At 32.5% G+C, this 20,967-nt stretch overlaps 1 protein-coding gene across 2 annotated transcripts in view; it reads right to left on the bottom strand.

Moving 5' to 3' along the window:
- The window catches only part of LOC127701625 (terminal uridylyltransferase 4-like), a 697,935-nt gene extending 681,260 nt beyond the window's left edge, over window positions 1-16,675 (bottom strand). Inside the window, exon 1 of one of the 2 annotated variants that reach the window (XM_052205614.1) lies at window positions 16,664-16,675. The gene's annotated coding sequence lies outside the window, so the exon portion shown is untranslated. Of the gene's footprint in view, window positions 1-212; window positions 225-16,663 lie in introns of those variants that run through there. The other variant, XM_052205620.1, reaches the window with a different exon arrangement.
- Window positions 16,676-20,967: the final 4,292 nt, after the last annotated feature.

Here is a 20,967-nt window from a genome sequence, read left to right as displayed (position 1 = left end):
GCGAGTGAGTCCAGACGGCTGCGATTCGGGCGCATGATGTTTTTATAGTGTTGTTTTCATTTTGTAAAGTACCCTTGTATTTATAGTTTACTTATTCTGTATTGTATTGGGAAAGTGTATGTCATTGTGCTTGACTATACTGACTGCATTATCAACTATAAAAACTTTTTTGTTGGCGTCTTTGTTTGATTTCATTGTAAGTGTGTTTGAACATTTAATTCAGTTGTATTGTATGTCTGTGATGTTTACTATATGACTCTCTATGGAGCGCACGGATTTCAACGTAGAAAAATTTAAAATTTCATTCTTTTAAAAGAACTTCCGTATTTACGGCATACCACCACCACATTGTTGGCTGCTTTGTCGGCCGGTACAAACACAAATCGCTTTGCAAGTACTCGAAGTTTGTTTCTTATTCTAGAAATAGGCGTATTATCAGCCCGGAAATTTAAATACTATCCGGGTAAACTTATCGATCCTTTAAATAAACTTACATTAAAAGGTTACCAATTCAACACTGTAATTAGATCTTTGAATATTATTTTTATTGGTATTAATATTGATTTTGTTATCAATAAATTAAAATCAAACTAAATATCATTCTTATATACATATGCACATTCATGGCTCTACAATCTGTCGATACCTGTATCTAGGCGTTGCGCATGGTCATGCTTTTCTCTGACTGTAAATGACATCTTTACACTAAATCCATTAGATGTTGGATATGTACTGATTGATATTTTAGTCTTAGATGAATGATTTTTTTAATATTTGTTATTTATTTGCTTTTTACGAGCTGTCAGTAACTGCAAGTACTCTCGGATCTGTACTTAGTGTCTTTTTTGTTGTGGGGATGTATAAGTACCCTGCCACGTCCGGTCTGTGTTTTTGTTAGATGTTTTTCTACTTTGTATCAATCTGGTGAGTTAAGCCCTTTTCAACTGATTTTTATAGTTTGCTTTTATGTTGTACTGTTACACCACTATCCCAGGTTAGGGGAGGGTTAGTGCCTTGAAACTAGTTTAACCCCGCCATATTATGTATGTGCCTGTCCCAAGTCAGGAGCCTGTTATTCCATGGTTGTCGTTTGTTGCTGTATATCATATTTGTTTTTCGTTCATTATTTTGTACATAAATCAGGCCGTTAGTTTTCTCGTTTGAATTGTTTAACATTTGTCATTTCAGAGCCTTTTATAGCTGACTATGCGGTATGGGTTTGCTCATTGTTGAAGGCCGTACGGTTACCTATAGTTGTTAAATTCCATGTCATTCGGTCTCTTGTGGAAATTTGTGTCATTGGCAATCATACCACATCTTCTAATTTTTGTATTATGTACTCTTTTATTTATTTCTAAATTATTTTCAAAATGTGATATTTGAATATCCACAACATTAATACATTTATTTACATAAGATTCAAGAGATCTTTTATCAGATTTTCCCCGTTTACACCAACTTTTACAATACGATGAAAGAGCGTCTTTTATGACCTGACGACACTGTTTCTGTTTCTAATCTATTTTAGATGGAGGACGATATTTTGGTCCTTTTTCAAATTTTTTAACCTCTCGGTCTTGAACGATATTGAGGTCCCCCGTAATAAAATGGCTAAAGGGATCATATAAAAATTTCGACGAATCACAGTCTCAACTTAGAGGAGTTTGTACATTTTGTATGTTAACACAGTTTTGGCTGCTGGGTCCCAATGATGGCCAAGTTAAACAATTATGTCTGTTTTTGGTTGCTCATCCAATTTGGCAATATTGAAGAACATTACAAAACTGTCATACAAGTGGGCGTTTTAGCTAGCTAGGAAACGTAGTTCAACCCACCATTTTCTTAGGAAAATGCCTGTTCCAAGTCAGAAATATGACCGTTGTTTGCCTGCGATTTTGTTAAACAATTTTTTTTTCAAAATGAATCAACAAGGATTTTCGTCTTAAAGATATCACTGTGCATTAAACTTAATGGAAAACGAATGAGCGGCAACATCTTTCACGATCATCAAAAAGTGGTACCCGATCTTTCACCATGTTCACGATCCGAAATATCAAATTTTTACATTCAAATAGTCCAATTTTTGCAAAGTTTCTGATTAAAATAAAACAAAATTACTTTAAGAACCATTTAAAACAGTAATATGGAACGATATTTTTCAAGAGAAAAGTAGTTTATACATTCAAAATATGAAAAAAAAAAAAATCATGTTTGTTTACATTTTTATGAGATATCATTGAAATGTCGATGAGCAACTTGCCTTTTGTAGTTTTATAAAAACAGTGTACTTTTGAAACTTGATATTTCTCAGATACTGATGATAATGTTAAACCATTTCGACAGACAGTTTTATTTTTCCGAAATTTGTCATCATAAGTCATTAAATTTAGATTTATTATTGACCTTGCATGTGCCCTCTCGATAAGATTTCCTTACCAGGTCTTTCACGATCCAATCTCAATACTTGACCACCGTTACTAAGTAACTTATTCTTTCACGATCATTTTTCTCGATATACCGAATGACAGCCGTGCAAATAGATAGTAACACATATGTGTCATGAATTAAACAGTTTAAAATATATTGTGTAATTTCAAAACATAAGTATCGACAGGGGTTAGGACCAAAGCTGTTCACAAATTGGTAGTTAAACATTTTTAGTTATGAATTAAACTGTTTAAAATTAAATTAATCATTTTTCTTTGCAATGTAAACGAATTAGAATATGTGTATGTCAACACATGAAATATTTCTTTTTGTTTATAATTGTAAATCATGTTTTTTCTAAGTAATACGTGTATTCACATCATATTTCATGTGTCATATCTATTATCCTGTCACAATGACGTTTGACGAATAACATACCCAAATCAAGCACACCTTTTTACCGGCATGATTTCTAGTTACCTGCAAAAAATCCCTGACCTGTAATATTTATTCATACCTATAAGTCTCGATCACCCAGACGCATTATGAATATAGCGTCTGGATTTTTGTACTTTTGGATTTCGTCCCTAGATGGCGTTTTAGGATTTGTTAATGACCTTCACATAAGTTACCGGAAGTTATATACAGCTATTAAGAGACATGGATGTACCGTACGTGGCAGTGCCCATACTTACAGGTGGACCTCTAGCTTTTGTACCAGACACAAACCTTTGTCTTGCATGTTCAAAACACACATGCAATGGGGAAAAATATTATATTGTTCGTAAAGGAGGGGAGCTTGGTCCTAGTAACCAATGTGCAAGCGCTTTTTTTGAGGTGTCATTTTTTGGACAGGAGAATGAGGGTGCATATCTTTGTAGAGAATGTAAAAGGTATAACTAAACGAGTTTCTATTGAAATTAACGACTATAAAGTGAAAGTTCGCAAATTGCTCTAATTACCAATGTTGTAAAAAGTGACTGATATCTTATAGGTCTTCCAGAGACATATAAATTTATATATATATAAACAGGTCAGGAATAACCACCAATTGGTGGATTATACCTCAATTGACATATAATCCACCAATTGACATATAATGGTATAGACCCATTGAAGTATAATTCTTTGTATTTCAAAGCAAATTATACATTGTTTTCTTAAAACCATATTATGGTATGAAAACATGTCAAACATTCCTAGTTAAGTATAGTGACATAACATATTGCATTTAATCAATATTTGCATTTGCAGTTTCTGCTATTGTTATCTTATCAATTCTTGATTGGCAAATCTACCACTAATCACTGGTCAATGGACATCAATACTGTCTTCAGTCATGTGATAATGAGTACAACTCACCAGGTGAATGGAGCTCTTTGTTAATACTTGACTTTCATTATTAAAAGTCAATCATGGTCAATAGTACAGATGTTTTAACAAAAGAATTGTTATACACATGCATTCTCAAGAGATGCAGCAGGCTTTGACAAAACTGAAACTTTAGGAGGATTCAATAATGGTTATAAAATAGGTTCCAAGTTGCAAAATGATGCTCCTATCCCAGACTAGCATTTTATTACAAAAAAACTTGCATTAAACGTCAATTGGTCTATACCAATATATGTCAGTTGGTGGATTATACGTCAATTGAGGTATAGTCCACCAATTGGTGGTTATTCCTGACCTGATAAATAGACATATAACTATATAAGTGCCTATAAATAGCAACACATGACATACAAATCTATGAGAGTGTGGATTAATCAGTACAGAGATTTTACATTCAATTACACAAATAAAATTATACATTGCCTAACAATGTAATTTTAACACACTATTTAGTATGTAAATATTAGAATGTTTGGGTCTTCAACACAGGGAGATAATCCAGCACCTGGAGGCAGGCTTCAGCTGCCCTCTAAACAAAAATGTGTACTAACTCAGTGAACATGGACATCACACTAAACTCAGAACTTATAAATGAACTAAAATCATAAAAACATAATAAGACTATCATAGGCCAGAGGGGCTAGACTTCTGACAGGAAAAATGTTGCACATTTAAAGATGTTTTGTGAGATCTCAACTCTCCCCTATACCTCTAGCCAATGTACGTGTACAATCAACAAACACACAGCAATATGCACACTAAAACTCACCTTAACAGAAGTCTGAGTCCTATGTCTGATTAGTTCACAGAAGTAAGTAAGCAAAATGAAAATGATACATACATACATTAACAAAGGTCTACAATATATGATGAGTTAATGGACTGCTTAAAGGACCTCAAAATGAATAGTTTCAAAACTGAAAGCAGGATAATTGGAGATTTCATTAGCAGCACAAATTATGCAAAAATACAAAATGTTTATATTCATGTACAAATGTTTGTAGTACTTTGAACAAACATGACAATGGTTTGCTGATTTGGGACATAAGCGAAATGCTCCATTCATGTACTAGACTCATATTTTTCTTAACAAAAAAAAATAAGCATACACTGTTGAAGGTAGAGAGATGTACCGTAACATTAACCAGAACATAAAAAAAAAGAATTGTAATAATTTTCTTAAAAAATGATATATAAAAAGCACTATAAACAAGCATGACAAGATAAACAGCTTGTAGAATTGAAATATAAATGACAGAGTATTTAAAAAAAATAAAAACAAGCTCAAGTGATATCTGTACTTATAATCAAGATAAGATGAATTAGACAATACATAGGACATGTAGATATTTGCCCAGCAATCTCTAGTCTTATAAGAATCAATAATTTTAATGCAATAATGCAATGTTTTTTTGCCCCACCACCTAGAGCCATTATGTTTTTTTTTTTTGCCTGTGCTTTCGTTTGTCTGTCCCACTTTAGTTTATATTTTTTGGTCAAAGTAGTTTTTTTTTATGAATTTAAAGTCAAATCAACTTGAAACTTTGTACTCATGTTCCCTATGATATATATTCTATATGCTTTTAATGCCAAGTTAGAGTTTTGACCCAGATTTCACGGTCTATTGAACATTGAACATTGAACATACCTGTTTCATGTTAAATTGCCAGTTACATGTACTACAGGCACATTGTTGTTTCTGATTTAAACTTAAAAGATCATTATTTACAGTTTTAAAACATTAAATCAGATATATAGAAATAAGAAGATATGATATGGTTGCAAATGAAACAACTCTCCATCCAAGTCACAATGCGTGAAAAGTAAACAGTTATAACATTAAAGTTAGTCAATATAATGTGGTTATACCTTACATGTATGAGAAAACTGGCAACTCCAAACCACTACATTTTATGTTTATGAGCAAAAAAATGTACTCAAACTAACTGAAAATCTTGAGTTTTGATAAAAAAGGTGGTGTAATTTATATCACCTATACTACATAAATCACTACAGACATAATGAGGACATTATTACTATTTAAGCCACATTACTTGTACATGTATTATTAATAATTGAAAACTAAAATCAAATTTTGTCTTCCAGGTCAATAGATTCAGCTTGAAAATGGCAAGAGAAAGCTAACAAAGTATTCAGTGAAATTGACAAGACCTCACAAAAGTTATTTACTGCTATTAGGTAAATGAAAATAATTATTGATATATAAAACTCAATAACTATCATATTTGTATATACATGTAGGTGTGTGGCATAGCAAACAGTGAGGATCAACGTCAAAAGCTTATTAATACGTATAATAAAATATATTTGCTCCATGGACTATGGATTAGTAGAAAACTCTTTTCCATTTTTAAACCTTTGATGCATGATTTATAACCGGATTTTCGAAGGAAATATCGATTATTAAAATGATTATATACGGCGGGCGGCTCTGTCGGCTGCCAAACAGCGTCCGCACAATAACATGGAAACTCTTTTACAAATTTTTTTCAAATTTAAAAGAGTTTCATGGGACTTAATGAAAGCCTCTATTAATTTTCAAGATTTTAGTATATCTCCTTGGTGAGTTATCTTCATTTTTAATATCCAAAAGTAGAATTTTTAAATATTTTACTGTTGTTATCTTTTTATGATTTGTCTTATCTCAGAATAAAAATTGGAGTGACAGATTTATTTGAAAATTATCTATTTCCTAAGTGGTAATGATTATAAGCTATATCATTAGACATTTTGAAGATTATTACATTATTAATTATGTTAGAGTACTATGTTAAACAACCATAGTTCTGTTCAATTAGATATTATAAACATTTCAGCATATGATAATGATTTATTTTCATTATTAATTAGCTCTTTGAAATATTTTAGCATATGATAATCATTGGAGTGACAGATTTATTTGAAAATTTACTGTTTTCTGATTGAAAAATAGGGGAAGTCCATTGGGGTAACCCCTACCCCCATTTTTAACCGGATTTTCGAAGGAAATATCGGTTATTAAAATGGCGATATACGGCGGGCGGCTGGGCGGTTTGGCGGCTGCCAAACAGTGTCCGCACAATAACATGAAAACGCTTTAACAAATATTTTTCAAATTTAAATATGTTGTTTCCTGGGACTTAAAGAAGGTCTCTATTAATTTTCAAGATTTTAGTATATCTCCTTTGTGAGTTATCGCCATTTTTAATATCCAAAAGTAGAATTTTTAAATATTTTACTGTTGTTATCATGTAATGATTTGTCTTATCTCAGAATAAAAACTGGAGTGACAGATTTATTTGAAAATTATCTATTTCCTAAGTAGTAATGATTATAAGCTATATCATTAGACATTTTGAAGATTATTACATTATTAATTATGTTAGAGTACTATGTTAAACAACCATAGTTCTGTTCAATTAGATATTATAAATATTTCCGCATATGATAATGATTTATTTTCATTATTAATTAGATCTTGGAAATGTTTTAGCATATATGATAATCATTGGAGTGACAGATTTATTTGAAAATTTTCTGTTTTCTGATAAGATCTGTAGGACTGTATATATACAGTTTGAAACTTACTAGTATTACTGTATAAATGAAGTTTGGAATTAACTGTTCATTATTAGACATTTTGTAGATATTTAAGTGTCCGTTAATCATATATATTCTTACCCCTATCCCCCTTCAATTTGATAATGTGCTTTTATCTTGTAAACGGTTAAGATCCCTACTCCTAAACCATATATATTCTTGTATGGGACAATAAAACAAATCAAATGAAATATTGGGATAGTCCTCGAGTTCACAGCTACCCTCCTTTTTTTGAAAACTTGTAAATGTGCAAGCTCCCCACCCTGTAACCATATATATTCTTGTATGTTACAAATCAAATGAAATAAAAGGTGAGTCCCCTCGGGTCACCCCAAGCGTGCCTGTTTGAGAACTTGTAAACGGTCGAGATCTCCACCCCTAAACCATATATTTTTTTGTATGGGACAATAAAAGAAATCAAATGAAATATAGGGGAAGTCCATTGTGGTAACCCCCCACCCCCTTCTGTTTGAGAAATTGTAAACGGTTGAGATCCCCACCCTAAACCATATTTATTCTTGTATTTGACAATAAAACAAATCAAATAAAATTTAGGGGAAGTCCAAGAGGGTAAACCCCACCCCCTTCTTTTTGAAAACTTGTAAACAGTCAAGATCCCCACCCTGAAACCATATATATTCTTGTATGGGACAATAAAACAAATCAAATGAAATTTAACGGAAGTCCACAGTGGTAAACCCCACCCCCTCTTCTTTTTGAAAACTTGTAAACGGTTGAGATCCCCACCCCTAAACCATATATATTCTTGTATGGGACAATAAAACAAATCAAATGAAATTTAACGGAAGTCCACAGTGGTAAACCCACCCCCTCTTCTTTTTGAAAACTTGTAAACGGTTGAGATCCCCACCACTAAACTATATATATTCTTGTATGGGACAATAAAACAAATCAATTGAAATTTAGGGGAAGTCCCCTGGGATAACCCCCACCCCTTTTTTTTAAAAACTTGTAAACAGTCAAGATCCCCACCCTGAAACCTTATATATTCTTGTTTGTTACAATAAAACAAATCAAATGAAATAAAAGTCAAGTCCCCTGGGGTCATCCCCACCTTCTTTCTGTTTATGAACTTGTAAACGGTCGAGATCCCCACCCCTAAACCATATATATTCTTGTATGGGACAATAAAACTAATCAAATGAAATATAGGGGAAGTCCATTGGGGTAACCCCTACCCCCATTTTTTTGATAACTTGTAAACAGTCAAGATTCCCACCCAGAAACCATATATATTCTTGTATGGGACAATATATCAAATCAAATGAAATATAGGGGAAGTCCACGGGGGTAAACACTACCCCCTTCTTTTTGAAAACTTGTAAACGGTCGAGATCCCCGCTCCTAAACCATATATATCCTTGTATGGGACAAAAAAACAAATCATATGAAATAAAGGGCAGGTCCCCTGGGAAAATTAATCAGTTTGTGTGTGTTATATTTGAACATAATAATCTATTTTTATTATGAGATAACGTTTTTGACATTGATAGATAAGTTGCAGATCTGTATTATTTTTTGACACATGAAAGAAACAATATTAGCAACTATTAATCAAATTTGATTATAATATGGAAATAGATAACATCATATCTGATTTTAGAGAAGTATTTTGCTGGTTTTTTACTGTTTTATGGAAATAAGTTTGAGTTATTTGTTTTTAAAAGTGATATGTTTAATTGATAGATAAACAATAATATCTAATTTTAGAGATTTACGAGTGGTTAAGTCATATCTAATTTTAGAGAATTATTTTGGTGCTTTGTTACTGGTTCATGGAAATAAATTTGAGTTATTGGCGAAATATCATTGGTAAATTGTTTGAAACTGTTTTGGTAGACTGTCTGTCTATCTGTCTTTCTGTCTGTTTGTCCTTCAGTTTGGCAAATCAATTTGCCACACTTTTATGTCTGTAGTTGAGGGGGCATTAAGTTTTACCCTTGTCTGTCTGTAAGTACGTATGCTGTATGTCCCAAAATTGGTTTTCGTTCTCTATGGGACAATAAAACAAATCAAATGAAATATAGGGGAAGTCCATTGGGGTAACTACCACCCACCTTCTTTTTGATAACTTGTAAACGGTCAAGATCCCCACCCTGAAACCATATACCTATGTTCTTGTATGTTACAATAAAACAAATCAAATCCATTTTTAATATCCAAAAGTGGAATTTTAAAATATTTATCTCTTGTTGTTATTTTATGACTTGTCTTATCTCACAATAAAAATTGGAGTAACAGATTTATTTGAAAATTATCTATTTCCTAAGTGGTGATGATTATAAGCTATATTATTAGACATTTTGAAGATTATTACATTTTTAATTATTAACTATTAATTAGATCTGGGTTATATCTTAGCATAAGAGAATTTAAGAATTTTATTAATCTCATCAAGAACCCATAAAGGGCATCATTTTACAACAATATTATGCACAATATGATTGGAAAAAAGCAAAACAGAAACCTAATACCATACTATAACTTTATGGACAGGATCAGAGCCTAACACAACATGTGTCTTACATAACTATTACATCAAATCTCATAATAATGAAATATTATTTCATATATTTTGTTTACATCTGGATCTTATTTCTAAACCTTTAATAATGTAATTTCCTAGGCACATGAGAGTTGGTAAATGCTCACTTGTGAACAGCCAGAAATATTTTTTATCCTTAGGTAGTTCTTTAAAATTAGTACAAAAAGTGTTTACTTTATCAAATAATAATTTCCTCTGTTCATTACATAAAGGACAATTTACTGTATATGCATATGATAATCATTGGAGTGACAGATTTATTTGAAAAATTTCTGTTTCCTGATAAGATCTGTAGGACTGTACATGTATATATAAAGTTTGAAATTTACTAGTAGGACTGTATAAATGGAGTTTGAAATTCACTGTTCATTATTAGACATTTTGTAGATAATTAAGTCTCCCTAAACCATATATATTCTTACCCCAACCCCCATTCAATTTGAGAATGTGCTTTTATCTTATAAAAACGGTCGAGATCCCCATCCCCTAAACCATATATATTCTTGTATGGGACAATAAAACAAATCAAACGAAATATTGGGGGAGTCCCCGGGACCACCCCTACCCCTTTCTTTTTGAATACTTGTAAACGGTCAAGATCCCCACCCTGAAACCATATATATTCTTGTATGGGACAATAAAACAAATCAAATGAAATATAAGGTGAGTCCCCTGGGTCACCCCAACCCCATCCTGTTTGAGAACTTGTAAACGATCTAGATCCCCACCCTTAAACCATATATATTCTTGTATGGGACAATAACACTAATCAAATGAAATATAGGGGAAGTCCAGGGGGTCACCCCCACCCCCCTTCTTTTTGATAACTTGTAAACGATCGAGATCCCCACCCCTGAACCATATATATTCTTGAATGGGACATTAAAACAAATCAAATGAAATTGAGGGGAAGTCCCCTGGGGCAACCCCAACCCCCTTCTTTTTGAAAACTTGTAAATGGTCAAGATCCCCAGCCTGAAACCATATATATTCTTGTATGGGAAAATAAAACTAATCAAATGAAGTAAAAGGCGAGTCCCCTGGGTCACCCAAACCCCTTCCTGTTTGAGTACTTGTCAACGGTCGAGATCCCCACCCCTAAACCATATATATTCTTGTATGGGACAATAACACAAATCAAATGAAAATATAGGGAAAGTCCATGGGGGTCACCCCCACCCCCTTCTTTTTGAGAACTTGTAAACGGTCAAGCTCCCCACCCCGAAACCATATATTTTCTTGTATGGGACAATAAAAGAAATCAAATGAAATATAAGGTAAGTCCCCTTGGGTCACCCCCACCCCCTTCCTGTTTGAGAACTTGTAAACGGTTGAGATCCTTACCCCTAAACCATATATATTCTTGTATGGGACAATAAAACAAATCAAATGAAATATAGGGGAAGTCCAGGAGGGTCACCCCACCCCCCTTTTTTTTGAAAACTTGTAAACAGTCAAGATCCCCACCCCGAAACTATATATATTCTTGTATGAGACCAGGCTTATAATTTAGTAGGCCTGATACTTGTCTCGTCCTCATAAGACTCATCAATGATGCTCATATCAAAATATTCAGTTGAAGAAAAACAAGGGGTCATCTCAAAATATAAAAAATAAGTATATATTGTAAAACCAAAACATTTTTTTTCATTATGTAATAAGTCTTTTCGACGACACACTAATGCGGCACATATGGTCACAACAGATTTAATCGCTGTCTTGGATGTCGCCTTCTACCTTCTGAAATATAAAGCGTTAAACAAATAGTTTACGTCGTCTCCGTCGCTGCCACCGACGGATTGTAATACCTATGTCTCGTATACTGCGACTATCGTAGCAGGTTAGACAATATATAAATAACACATAGCTGAGAGGGTGATAGAGCATGTTGTTACCCCAAGAAAACATTGTCAACTGAGGCGAAGCCAAGGTTGACAATGTCTTTTCGAGGGGTAACAATCTGCTCTATCAACCTCTCAGATATGTGTTATTTAATTCATTATACTGAATGTTCTGTTATAACTGTCTATTAAATTTTTAAACTCAAAGTAATAAACTATGTCGTCTTGTACATAACAATCATCCGTATTTATTAACGCGCACACTTGATCAAGCGTCTTCGTGAATGGTAATAGAGTATTTGCCATGGGATAGAGTGAATTGTCTCCTTCGTATTAACCAATCAAAATCTGGCATTTTGACATGAAGTATAATGATAAACACTGGTGGGTACTTACGAATTACTAGTATAGCCATATGGAAAAATTGAGAGAATGTCCATGTATACTGATTATCATCTTACTGTACTTATATACATGTCATCGTAGTTTTTGGCCCAGCCACGTAAATTTATTTACCATCGTCATTAGTCCGGCCCTACAACAAAGTAGCTTTACCTTCTACAGAACAAGTTTTTTTTGCAACGGACTGTCCGTTTTACAACTTAGTATGGCTCAACGGTGAATAATCTTATTTATCTGCCTTGTCCGATTTAAAACGAAGACCAAGTTCGTTCTGTAAATTAACCATTGGTTAACTGTACTGTTTTTTTTTATTTTGTGCTGATTATTATTAATGTAATCAGATTGAGTTATTATTGAATGGCTATGCGAATTACTGCAGAAGAGTGATATGTTTTATTTAAATATGAAATTCAAATAGTGAAGAAAATGTGAAAGTTATTGAAATATTTTGTTAATCACGTTTTGTAGCATGAATCAAGAATTCCTTGCTCAATAGTGATTTGATTAATAGAACAGTGATTTTTTTCAGCGCTGGTATACATATATGTATACAAAAAATTTTGGTTTTGTTATGATGTTCTACACACCCGACAGCACGTACGGAGTAATTTTCTCTCGATAGGCGCATATCTGTCAAACTAGTATTGTACATATTTTAAGGTTCATTTACACGATACGATTTTCCATCCAATTTTATACCTTCACCCAGGTAAATCGTTAGGTGTTCTGTTCACACGATTACATTTTTCATTCGATAATCAAGCGATATCCGATTTTAGTGTTCACATGGTGCGATTTTTGTGGAAACGGCAATATAGGTAAACAACTGTATGGAATCGGATGGAAAATTGTACAGTTTAAACCAACGTTAACTCATCGTAGTAAACTGAACTTGTATCGCAAATCAAAGAAGATTACGACGTATTCCAAATAAAGACAGAAATGTTTAAAAATAAACCACATTTTATTGAAATCATATTTTGAACTAATAATTTTAATTTGCTTATTAAGAAATAAAATTTGACACATATATTTAATGATAATGAATTGTCGATTATTGCACTTGATTCTATTTTGTCAACATTATATTAATATTTTTCAGTTTTATCGCATGTTTAAAGGAATGCATGTACTACAATTCAGTATTTCTCTGAATTCACACTATTTGCTCTGACCTGACCTAGACTTAATCATTGGTAAGTCTTCATATGAAGTTCTTTTTCATCAATCATTATATTGTATAGTGTGTTTGTGTGCTGTTCGTATTGTTTGTTTTGTACTTTGTTATTTGTAGATTTCTCTTGTCCGTCAAAAATTATTATGGCAGAAGGTCGAGACAAATCTGTTTTGAAAAACACCCAGAAAAAAATGATCAGAAGGATGTTGAAAAAATTATCAAATTTTACCTGGCTTTACTGATTAGTGTAAACAATATTTTATTATGATTTATACAAATTACTATATAAATTCAAATTCACAATTAGGATTCAGAAACAAGCCACAAGTATACCGTAACATATAAAGGTTTAAAATATGAACAGAGTTTGGCTGAGACACAGAAAGATCAAACTTTGTTAAATAGTTTAGCAAGTTGGTCGATACCAGAATACCGATTTTTTTCTTGTGACTAAAAAAGGGAAAACTAATATTGATGTCTGGAAGCTAAGTATATAATTAGATGATGATAATTGGTGGCTGTTTAACGACCAGTGGCAAATTAAATGCATATTCAGAACGAGAGTACTAACCTTGTTTTGTACCAGACCGACAGGCTGAGCCAGATTTTTAACGTGCTAGGTTCACACGGTAACAGTCCGCAGGAAGACATGTCACCCTACCTAGACACTTTATTATGACTCTGAGCCGACCACTCTTTACTCTTACTTCTTAATGCTGATTGCTTAGTGAATAGCGGAGAAGTAGCAAATATCAATTTTAAAGTATTTGGTTTGGCCCGGCCGGGGTTGGAACCCCAGACCTCTCGTAATGAGGCTAACAAGCTACCACGAGACCACCTAAGCAGTTTTAAATGTATAATCATAGAGGGATTCACTCAGATACTGTAATACTACAGTCTATCAGAACTTCTTAAAAAGGTCCAGATCGTAATTCACTTCTGATCTTACTTAAAAAGACAACTCCTTCAATTATTGAAAAGGTTGGAGGGTGTTTTTGGTAATGTCTATAGTAATGAGGGTTTGTTGCAGAAATTTTACATAGAAAAGCAACAGCCCATCCAAACAGTAGCTGATTATGGAATGAAATGCATCCTTCAATCTGCTTTTGAAAAAGGTAATATCAGTTTTGATTCAAGGGATAAAGTTGAGATCAAAATTTTGGTCTGGCCTCAATGATCCTCTTCTTAGGAACGCATGTAGACATAAATACGATACCATTAAAACATTGATTCCCTAACTGAGAAATACGAGCTATTGAATTAGACTTTGTAAATTCAAACTCAACCAAATCAGCAACAGTGCAACAAAACTCCGTTTCTATGGAATCTCAACAGCTTGCAGAATGTTGGATACTAGGCGTATTGATTCAATGGAAGCAGATTTAAAGCAATTGAAAAGTAAGACTGACAGCGAAAATAGTAGTAGTGTCAACAGAGGTTCAATTGATCGAGGTTCATATATCGTCAATTTTAGCGAAGGTTTAAATATAATTATTGGGGCCGTAATAATAGAGGTTAGGCGCAGAACATCAGTCAGTATATTGCAGGTAAGCAGGAGAATTTAAACAACTTAGAGTCACTAATGTGGGGAAAATTTGTGTCTCATTTCATGATATTGGTAATCTTAAAAACGATGAGAATTTATACAGCAGAATGGTAGGTTTAGCTAACGAGACAGAAGAATGCTTAAAAAACAGTAAGTGTAAGGCTTTACTAAACAATGGGTCTATGATATCGACCATTTCTGAATCTAAAAATATCATAAATATTAAAATAAATAGACAGAAAGACAGACACATGCAAGTTGTATGTGGTTTAAACGATGTTAGAATAGTTAGACATGTAGATCCATTGAGTGAATATGACGGCTCAAACAAGAATCATGCAAAATACTATAAAGTCTTCAACAATGTGATAACTCTTGATAAGACTTATATCTGAAAAAACTAGGTGTTAGCATTTATGATGGTTTACCGAAAGACATCAGGTTTAAACTTTTAGGTTTAATTGGAAAATGGAAATCCATTCTTTTAACGGTCCGACAGATCTTGGTTTTATGAAAATGGTCGAACATGAATTTGATTTGACCGATGAAACTCCGTTCAAGGAACCGTTTCGACGAATCCCTCCGTCTTTCTTTTATAAGGTTCGGAAACACATGAAGGATATGCTTGCGTCTGTGCAATTCGCGAGTTTAATAGTCCATTTTCCAGTAACGTGGTATTATGTCGAAAGAAAGACAGCACGCTGATAATTTGTTTGGACTTGAGTAAGGCAACCGATACACCGTAAAAGACCATTTTCCGTTATAGAACAACGGGAGTTGGCGAAACTATCGACTGCCCGGGGCAAAATATTATACCAAGTTGGACCTTCGGTCGGCTTATTGGCAATGCGATATAAAGGTGGCAGATAAAAAAGGTAAAAAAGTCGGAATACTATCCTCAATGATTTGTAATGACTTATCATTGTCAGATCGCAGTCATATATATACGTTTGTAACAGTGTCCTATGGATCGGAAATGTTCCCGTAACATTCGGGAAATTCTTCCGATTATGTCTAGTCGAATTACAAGTGTGACTTTCTTGTGACAGATTCTGCTGTATCGATTTACAATCGTAACCATGTCCAGCGTCGGTTCACTGTATGGTCACTGTCTGATCTCAGTCGGACTGCATTTGGAAGATCGGGACGCTGTCGGGACAGATTCTGTCGTTTGTTTACCATGCGAAAAATGCAAATCAGAATCAGATGGAGAACGGGATAATTGGTACTATTCATGAACAATATCTGATTGTTGTCGTGATTAAATAAATGTTTTTATAAATTTCCAGCATTGAATCACAGGATCTTGATCCGACTTTTAACAAAATTAAATCGGGTCAGGTCCGAGCAAGGACGGCAGTGACAATCCTGATGTTTGACTGAGGCTTAACTAAAAGTTATCAACATGAAATTCCATATATTAAATAACTTTAAAGAAAAAACACGAAACGAAACGAAACGAAGAAATAGATTAATTTGTATTGATCAACTGATTACATTTATCAATACGGTTGAAATTATTATTTTTTGCATTTGATAAAGCAAAATGATGCATTTTACAAATATCTGTCAGATAATTATGTATAGATGATTTATTTTAAAGAAGAAAAATAAAATAAAACGACGAATAATTGATAAAATAAATACAATAAAGTTATAAAGATTAAATATTTGAAAGAAAGTACGGGTGGTGTTGTCTGTCAAATAATTACATTTAATTCAGTATTTCGTAAACAATACAATGTAGTAGACTTTCCTTTAAATCATTATATATAACATAATTTGTCCAAAAGGGTAATGATGTCTCTCTAACAAGTAAACGTTTCTATGACGACCAGTGAATTACAGGTGCGCAATTATTTCTCGGTATTGTTACCTGACCATAAAACAAATTGCCTTCTGTCGGTAATATTTAGATCAATTCTTCATTCAGTGTATTATATATATATATATATATATATATATATATGATTTGTGCGTTAACCAATATTGCCGAAATTGGAATGATATGATTTTTCATATAAAATTACTTATTCTATTTCAATTATTTATCTGATATTTAAAGTGGATTAACAGAAAGTAGGGGTGAGTAGATTGTTATTATTTTTTTCGCTTAAAAAAAATAAGATTATAACGAAGTGTCAAATATAATTATCGTAACTTTGACTTTTTGGTTGTATTTGAAAATAATTGCAAATATCATACATCTTTACCACAGGTAAAGCCAATACTCATAAAAAATATATGAATATATATTCTACTTTTAAGTCTACTACTGCGTCGAATGTGACTGTAACGAAATTTCTCCACGTTAGACAATTAAATTTTAAAATTTCGCCTTTTAAATATATCGAATTTAACTGTCGAGAGTGAAGAAATATCGTATCACACTAGATTATGTGGTGGAATCTATTTAGCTAATGATTTACAGATGATAGGTTGACAAAAAATCCCTCTTTTTCCAATGAACTGCAAAAAGATGTAGTCTTTCTTCATTACGTCACAATAGGAAATTCGGAAGAAAACAAGAGACGTCATAATTGAATTTTGACCCACGAATAACTGAGATCAAACGAACCACACGTTAATATAAAAAAAACCACCATGTCAGGAAAAGAATAAATTTGAATTAGAGAAATATATATATATGAATCATAAATAAACCCCTCAGAATTACATTTCAATAATTTATGCGACTACTTTTTAAAGACAAATATATGACCTGATCTCGCTGTTATTTCCAGCTTCTCTTTTGTTATCGTCATATGAAACTGACATTATTAATATAAATAAAACAATACATTGTTTTCGTAATTTTCAGCGTTCAATACTGTGAATCATATTTCCTCTTAAATCGAAGTTATTGCAGATGTATCACTTATCTGTACGACGAAATCCGTATACCATGAATGAAAAAAAAAAGAAAAGAAAAACCGCAAACATTGTAATGACTACTCTTTATTTAAATGAAATATTAAGTGTGTTATCCTCTTGTAAGATTTTTGTTACATACAAATACTGCTACTGTTCCCTTAGAAATATTTTTGAACGCCAAAGTGGTTTCCAATTATTTCTCTAATTCTTACCCGATTTATCCTTTTCCTGACCTGTTGATTATTTGTATTTAATCAAAGTGTGGCTCGTTTGATCGCAGTTCTTCATTGGTCAAAATTTGATTATGACTTCTTTTTTTGCTTTCCTCTGAATTTCCTATTGTGACGTCACAAAAAAAAGGCGACCATGCTTAATGGCGTCACAAAGACAGAAAACATCTATTTGCAGATCATTCCAAAAGAAGGATCAAGAGTTTCTGTATATCGTCTAAAAATCATTAGAGAAACAGATTCCACCACCAAATCTTGTGCATTACTTTATTTATCCACTCTCGACAGTTAAATTTTAAATATTTAAAATGCTCGGCGAGCCTCGCGTTTTAAATTTGAAAATTTAACTGTCTCGAGTAAATAAGTATCGTAGTACACTTGATGCAGTGGTAGAATCTATATACATATTTATCTATGTCTAACGTCATCAAAATGTTATTTGCCGATAAATTTTTTTTAACGCCAAAATTACGTAATCACATTTACCAAAACTCTGGGATTTAACATTACCTTTGGGAACCATATACATTTATTATTCAAAATGCAATCACACCACAAATATATAATTGTATTGAGCGCTTAACTTAGTTTTCAGAGGTGTATTGATTTACAGTTATGTTGTAGTGTCAAATTTAGTATCATTTTAAAATTTCTTCCCTGTTAATAAGGAATCAATTATTTTGAACTGCGTAGTCAACATAGTCTTGAAGGGCCAACAGTTGCCAAATCCATCACCACCGAATGGACTCAAGCTCTTGAATGATATCTATAACATACTAAAATATTTACAAAGAGTTCCATAGGAAATACTTCATCAAATTGTAATAAAGTATCAACATTTCGTGTGTATTTTAGGAATAGACGCTATCTAATTAACCCTTGAGATGACCCTGAAAACTGCCGATGTTCATGTGACCTAATATAATGAAACATAAATATATATGCAGACCTTCGAAATATATTGTATAGCGAAGCAGTAAAACATAATTAATTTTATAACTTGTCTAAATAAATGGCGAAAAGTTTAGAAATGAAGAACTTTGCCAGGCAGTTGCTAAAACCTGCTTTAATATTATATGTAGAACAAGGATTTGTATACAAATCCTTGTGTGTAGAAGAACAAATTTCTGATTCATATATAACTAATGATGTAATTTAAATCTTAATAACAGTCCAACAATGTTAGATCTGTAAATTTGCGGAGGCCGGGATTCGAATTCATGCTACTGATATATATATAATTTCTAAAAATAGCAACAATCAACATACAATCTATTTAGGCGTGGATCAGCTTGTGAAAATAAACTGATACAGTTACTGAATTAAAATTATATAAATGTCTAAGAATATAACTTAAACACGCTAATCGATACATTAAAAAGTTCTATTAGATTTTAAATAGAAATACGCAATATTTCGCTAGACAAACTTTCTTGATCAGGCGTGTGCATCTATCAAGTTGAAATCGGATGCATGACAAAACATATTTTTGTAGCGTAAACTACACGAAGTTGGAGTAAATGTTTAACATATTTATTGATGTTCTATAAAAAAAATATTTTTGTAGCTTAAACTACACAAAGTTGGAGTAAAACTTTAACATATTTATTGATGTTCTAAAAATTGTGCAACTTTCAAGAATATTGTTTTGATTTTTTTAAAAATCTTTTTTCGTCTCTCTCATTGAGTCCATCAGGTTCAAGAGTTCGTAACTGGTGCATCCAAAATCTCTCTCTCTCTTTCTTTTGTCTTCCTTTTGTGTCCCAATTTTGGTTTTTCTCAATGATTTGAAATGTGACGTTTTCAAAATCATGCCCTTCTCTTAAAAGATGTTTTGTGATTGGGCAGTTTCTTTCTTTTGTATACAATGACCGATGGTTATTCAGTCGGATGTTGAATGGTGTTTCTGTTTCACCAACATATTGCAACTTGCAAGTTCCACACGTTAGAACATAAACACAATTTTGCGTTTTGCAATTATATGGATGTTATAAATATGTTGTTTTTATTCTTTGTGACTGTGCTGACGAAAAATATTTTTTTGTCATGGGGATTGCATCCGATTTCACCTACATGTACGCCTGATGAACCTAGTTTGTCTAGCGAAATATTGCGTTTTTCTATTTAAAATCCAATAGAACTTTTTAATGTATCAATTAGTGTGTTTAAGTTATATTCTTAGACATTTATATATATATATATATATATATATATATATATATATATATATATATATATACAAGTCTAAATTGAAAACAGCGTTCAAACCTATGATTGCGTTGGATAAAAACCGCAATTTTTATACGTGTGCATGCAAAACAAATTTCTTTGTAGAGGGGTCTAAATACAGCACAAACAACATTTTCCAAAAGACCAAAAAAGTGAAAAAGTATATTTTAACAAAACGCATTTGACTAGCAGGTCGAACAACAGATGTTCTTAAATCCTGCTGACTGCCATGGCGATTGCCAAATAAACGGATCACAGATGTAACACAATGGATCTTAATTATATTAATTTAATACCAAACAGAAAACAATAAACTTGCGGAAAAGATGGTATACCGCAAACATGAGGTGCAAAAATTTGTACACCATATCCGGATTTCGACAATTAATGTCTCTTCAGTGATGTTAGGAATCGAAACGGTATTTGGAAGGCCATATAATTTACCTCAATTTGGGATTGACTCTTGAATTTTGAAGAGTCGAAATAGGATGAACGGATCATATAAACCCGAAGGCAAATATAATACAAGCCCAAACGAAAAAATATAAACAAGTCTAAATTGAAAACAACGTTCAAACCTATGATTGCGTTGGATAAAAACCGCAATTTTTATACGTGTGCATGCAAAACATATATATATATATATATATATATATATATATATATATATATATATATAAAAC

This window comes from Mytilus californianus, unplaced genomic scaffold (assembly GCF_021869535.1).
Source record: "Mytilus californianus isolate M0D057914Y unplaced genomic scaffold, xbMytCali1.0.p SCAF_1, whole genome shotgun sequence".
In the NCBI taxonomy this organism is placed as follows: Eukaryota; Metazoa; Mollusca; class Bivalvia; order Mytilida; family Mytilidae; genus Mytilus; species Mytilus californianus.
This window is presented reverse-complemented; position numbering and strand designations above follow the sequence as displayed.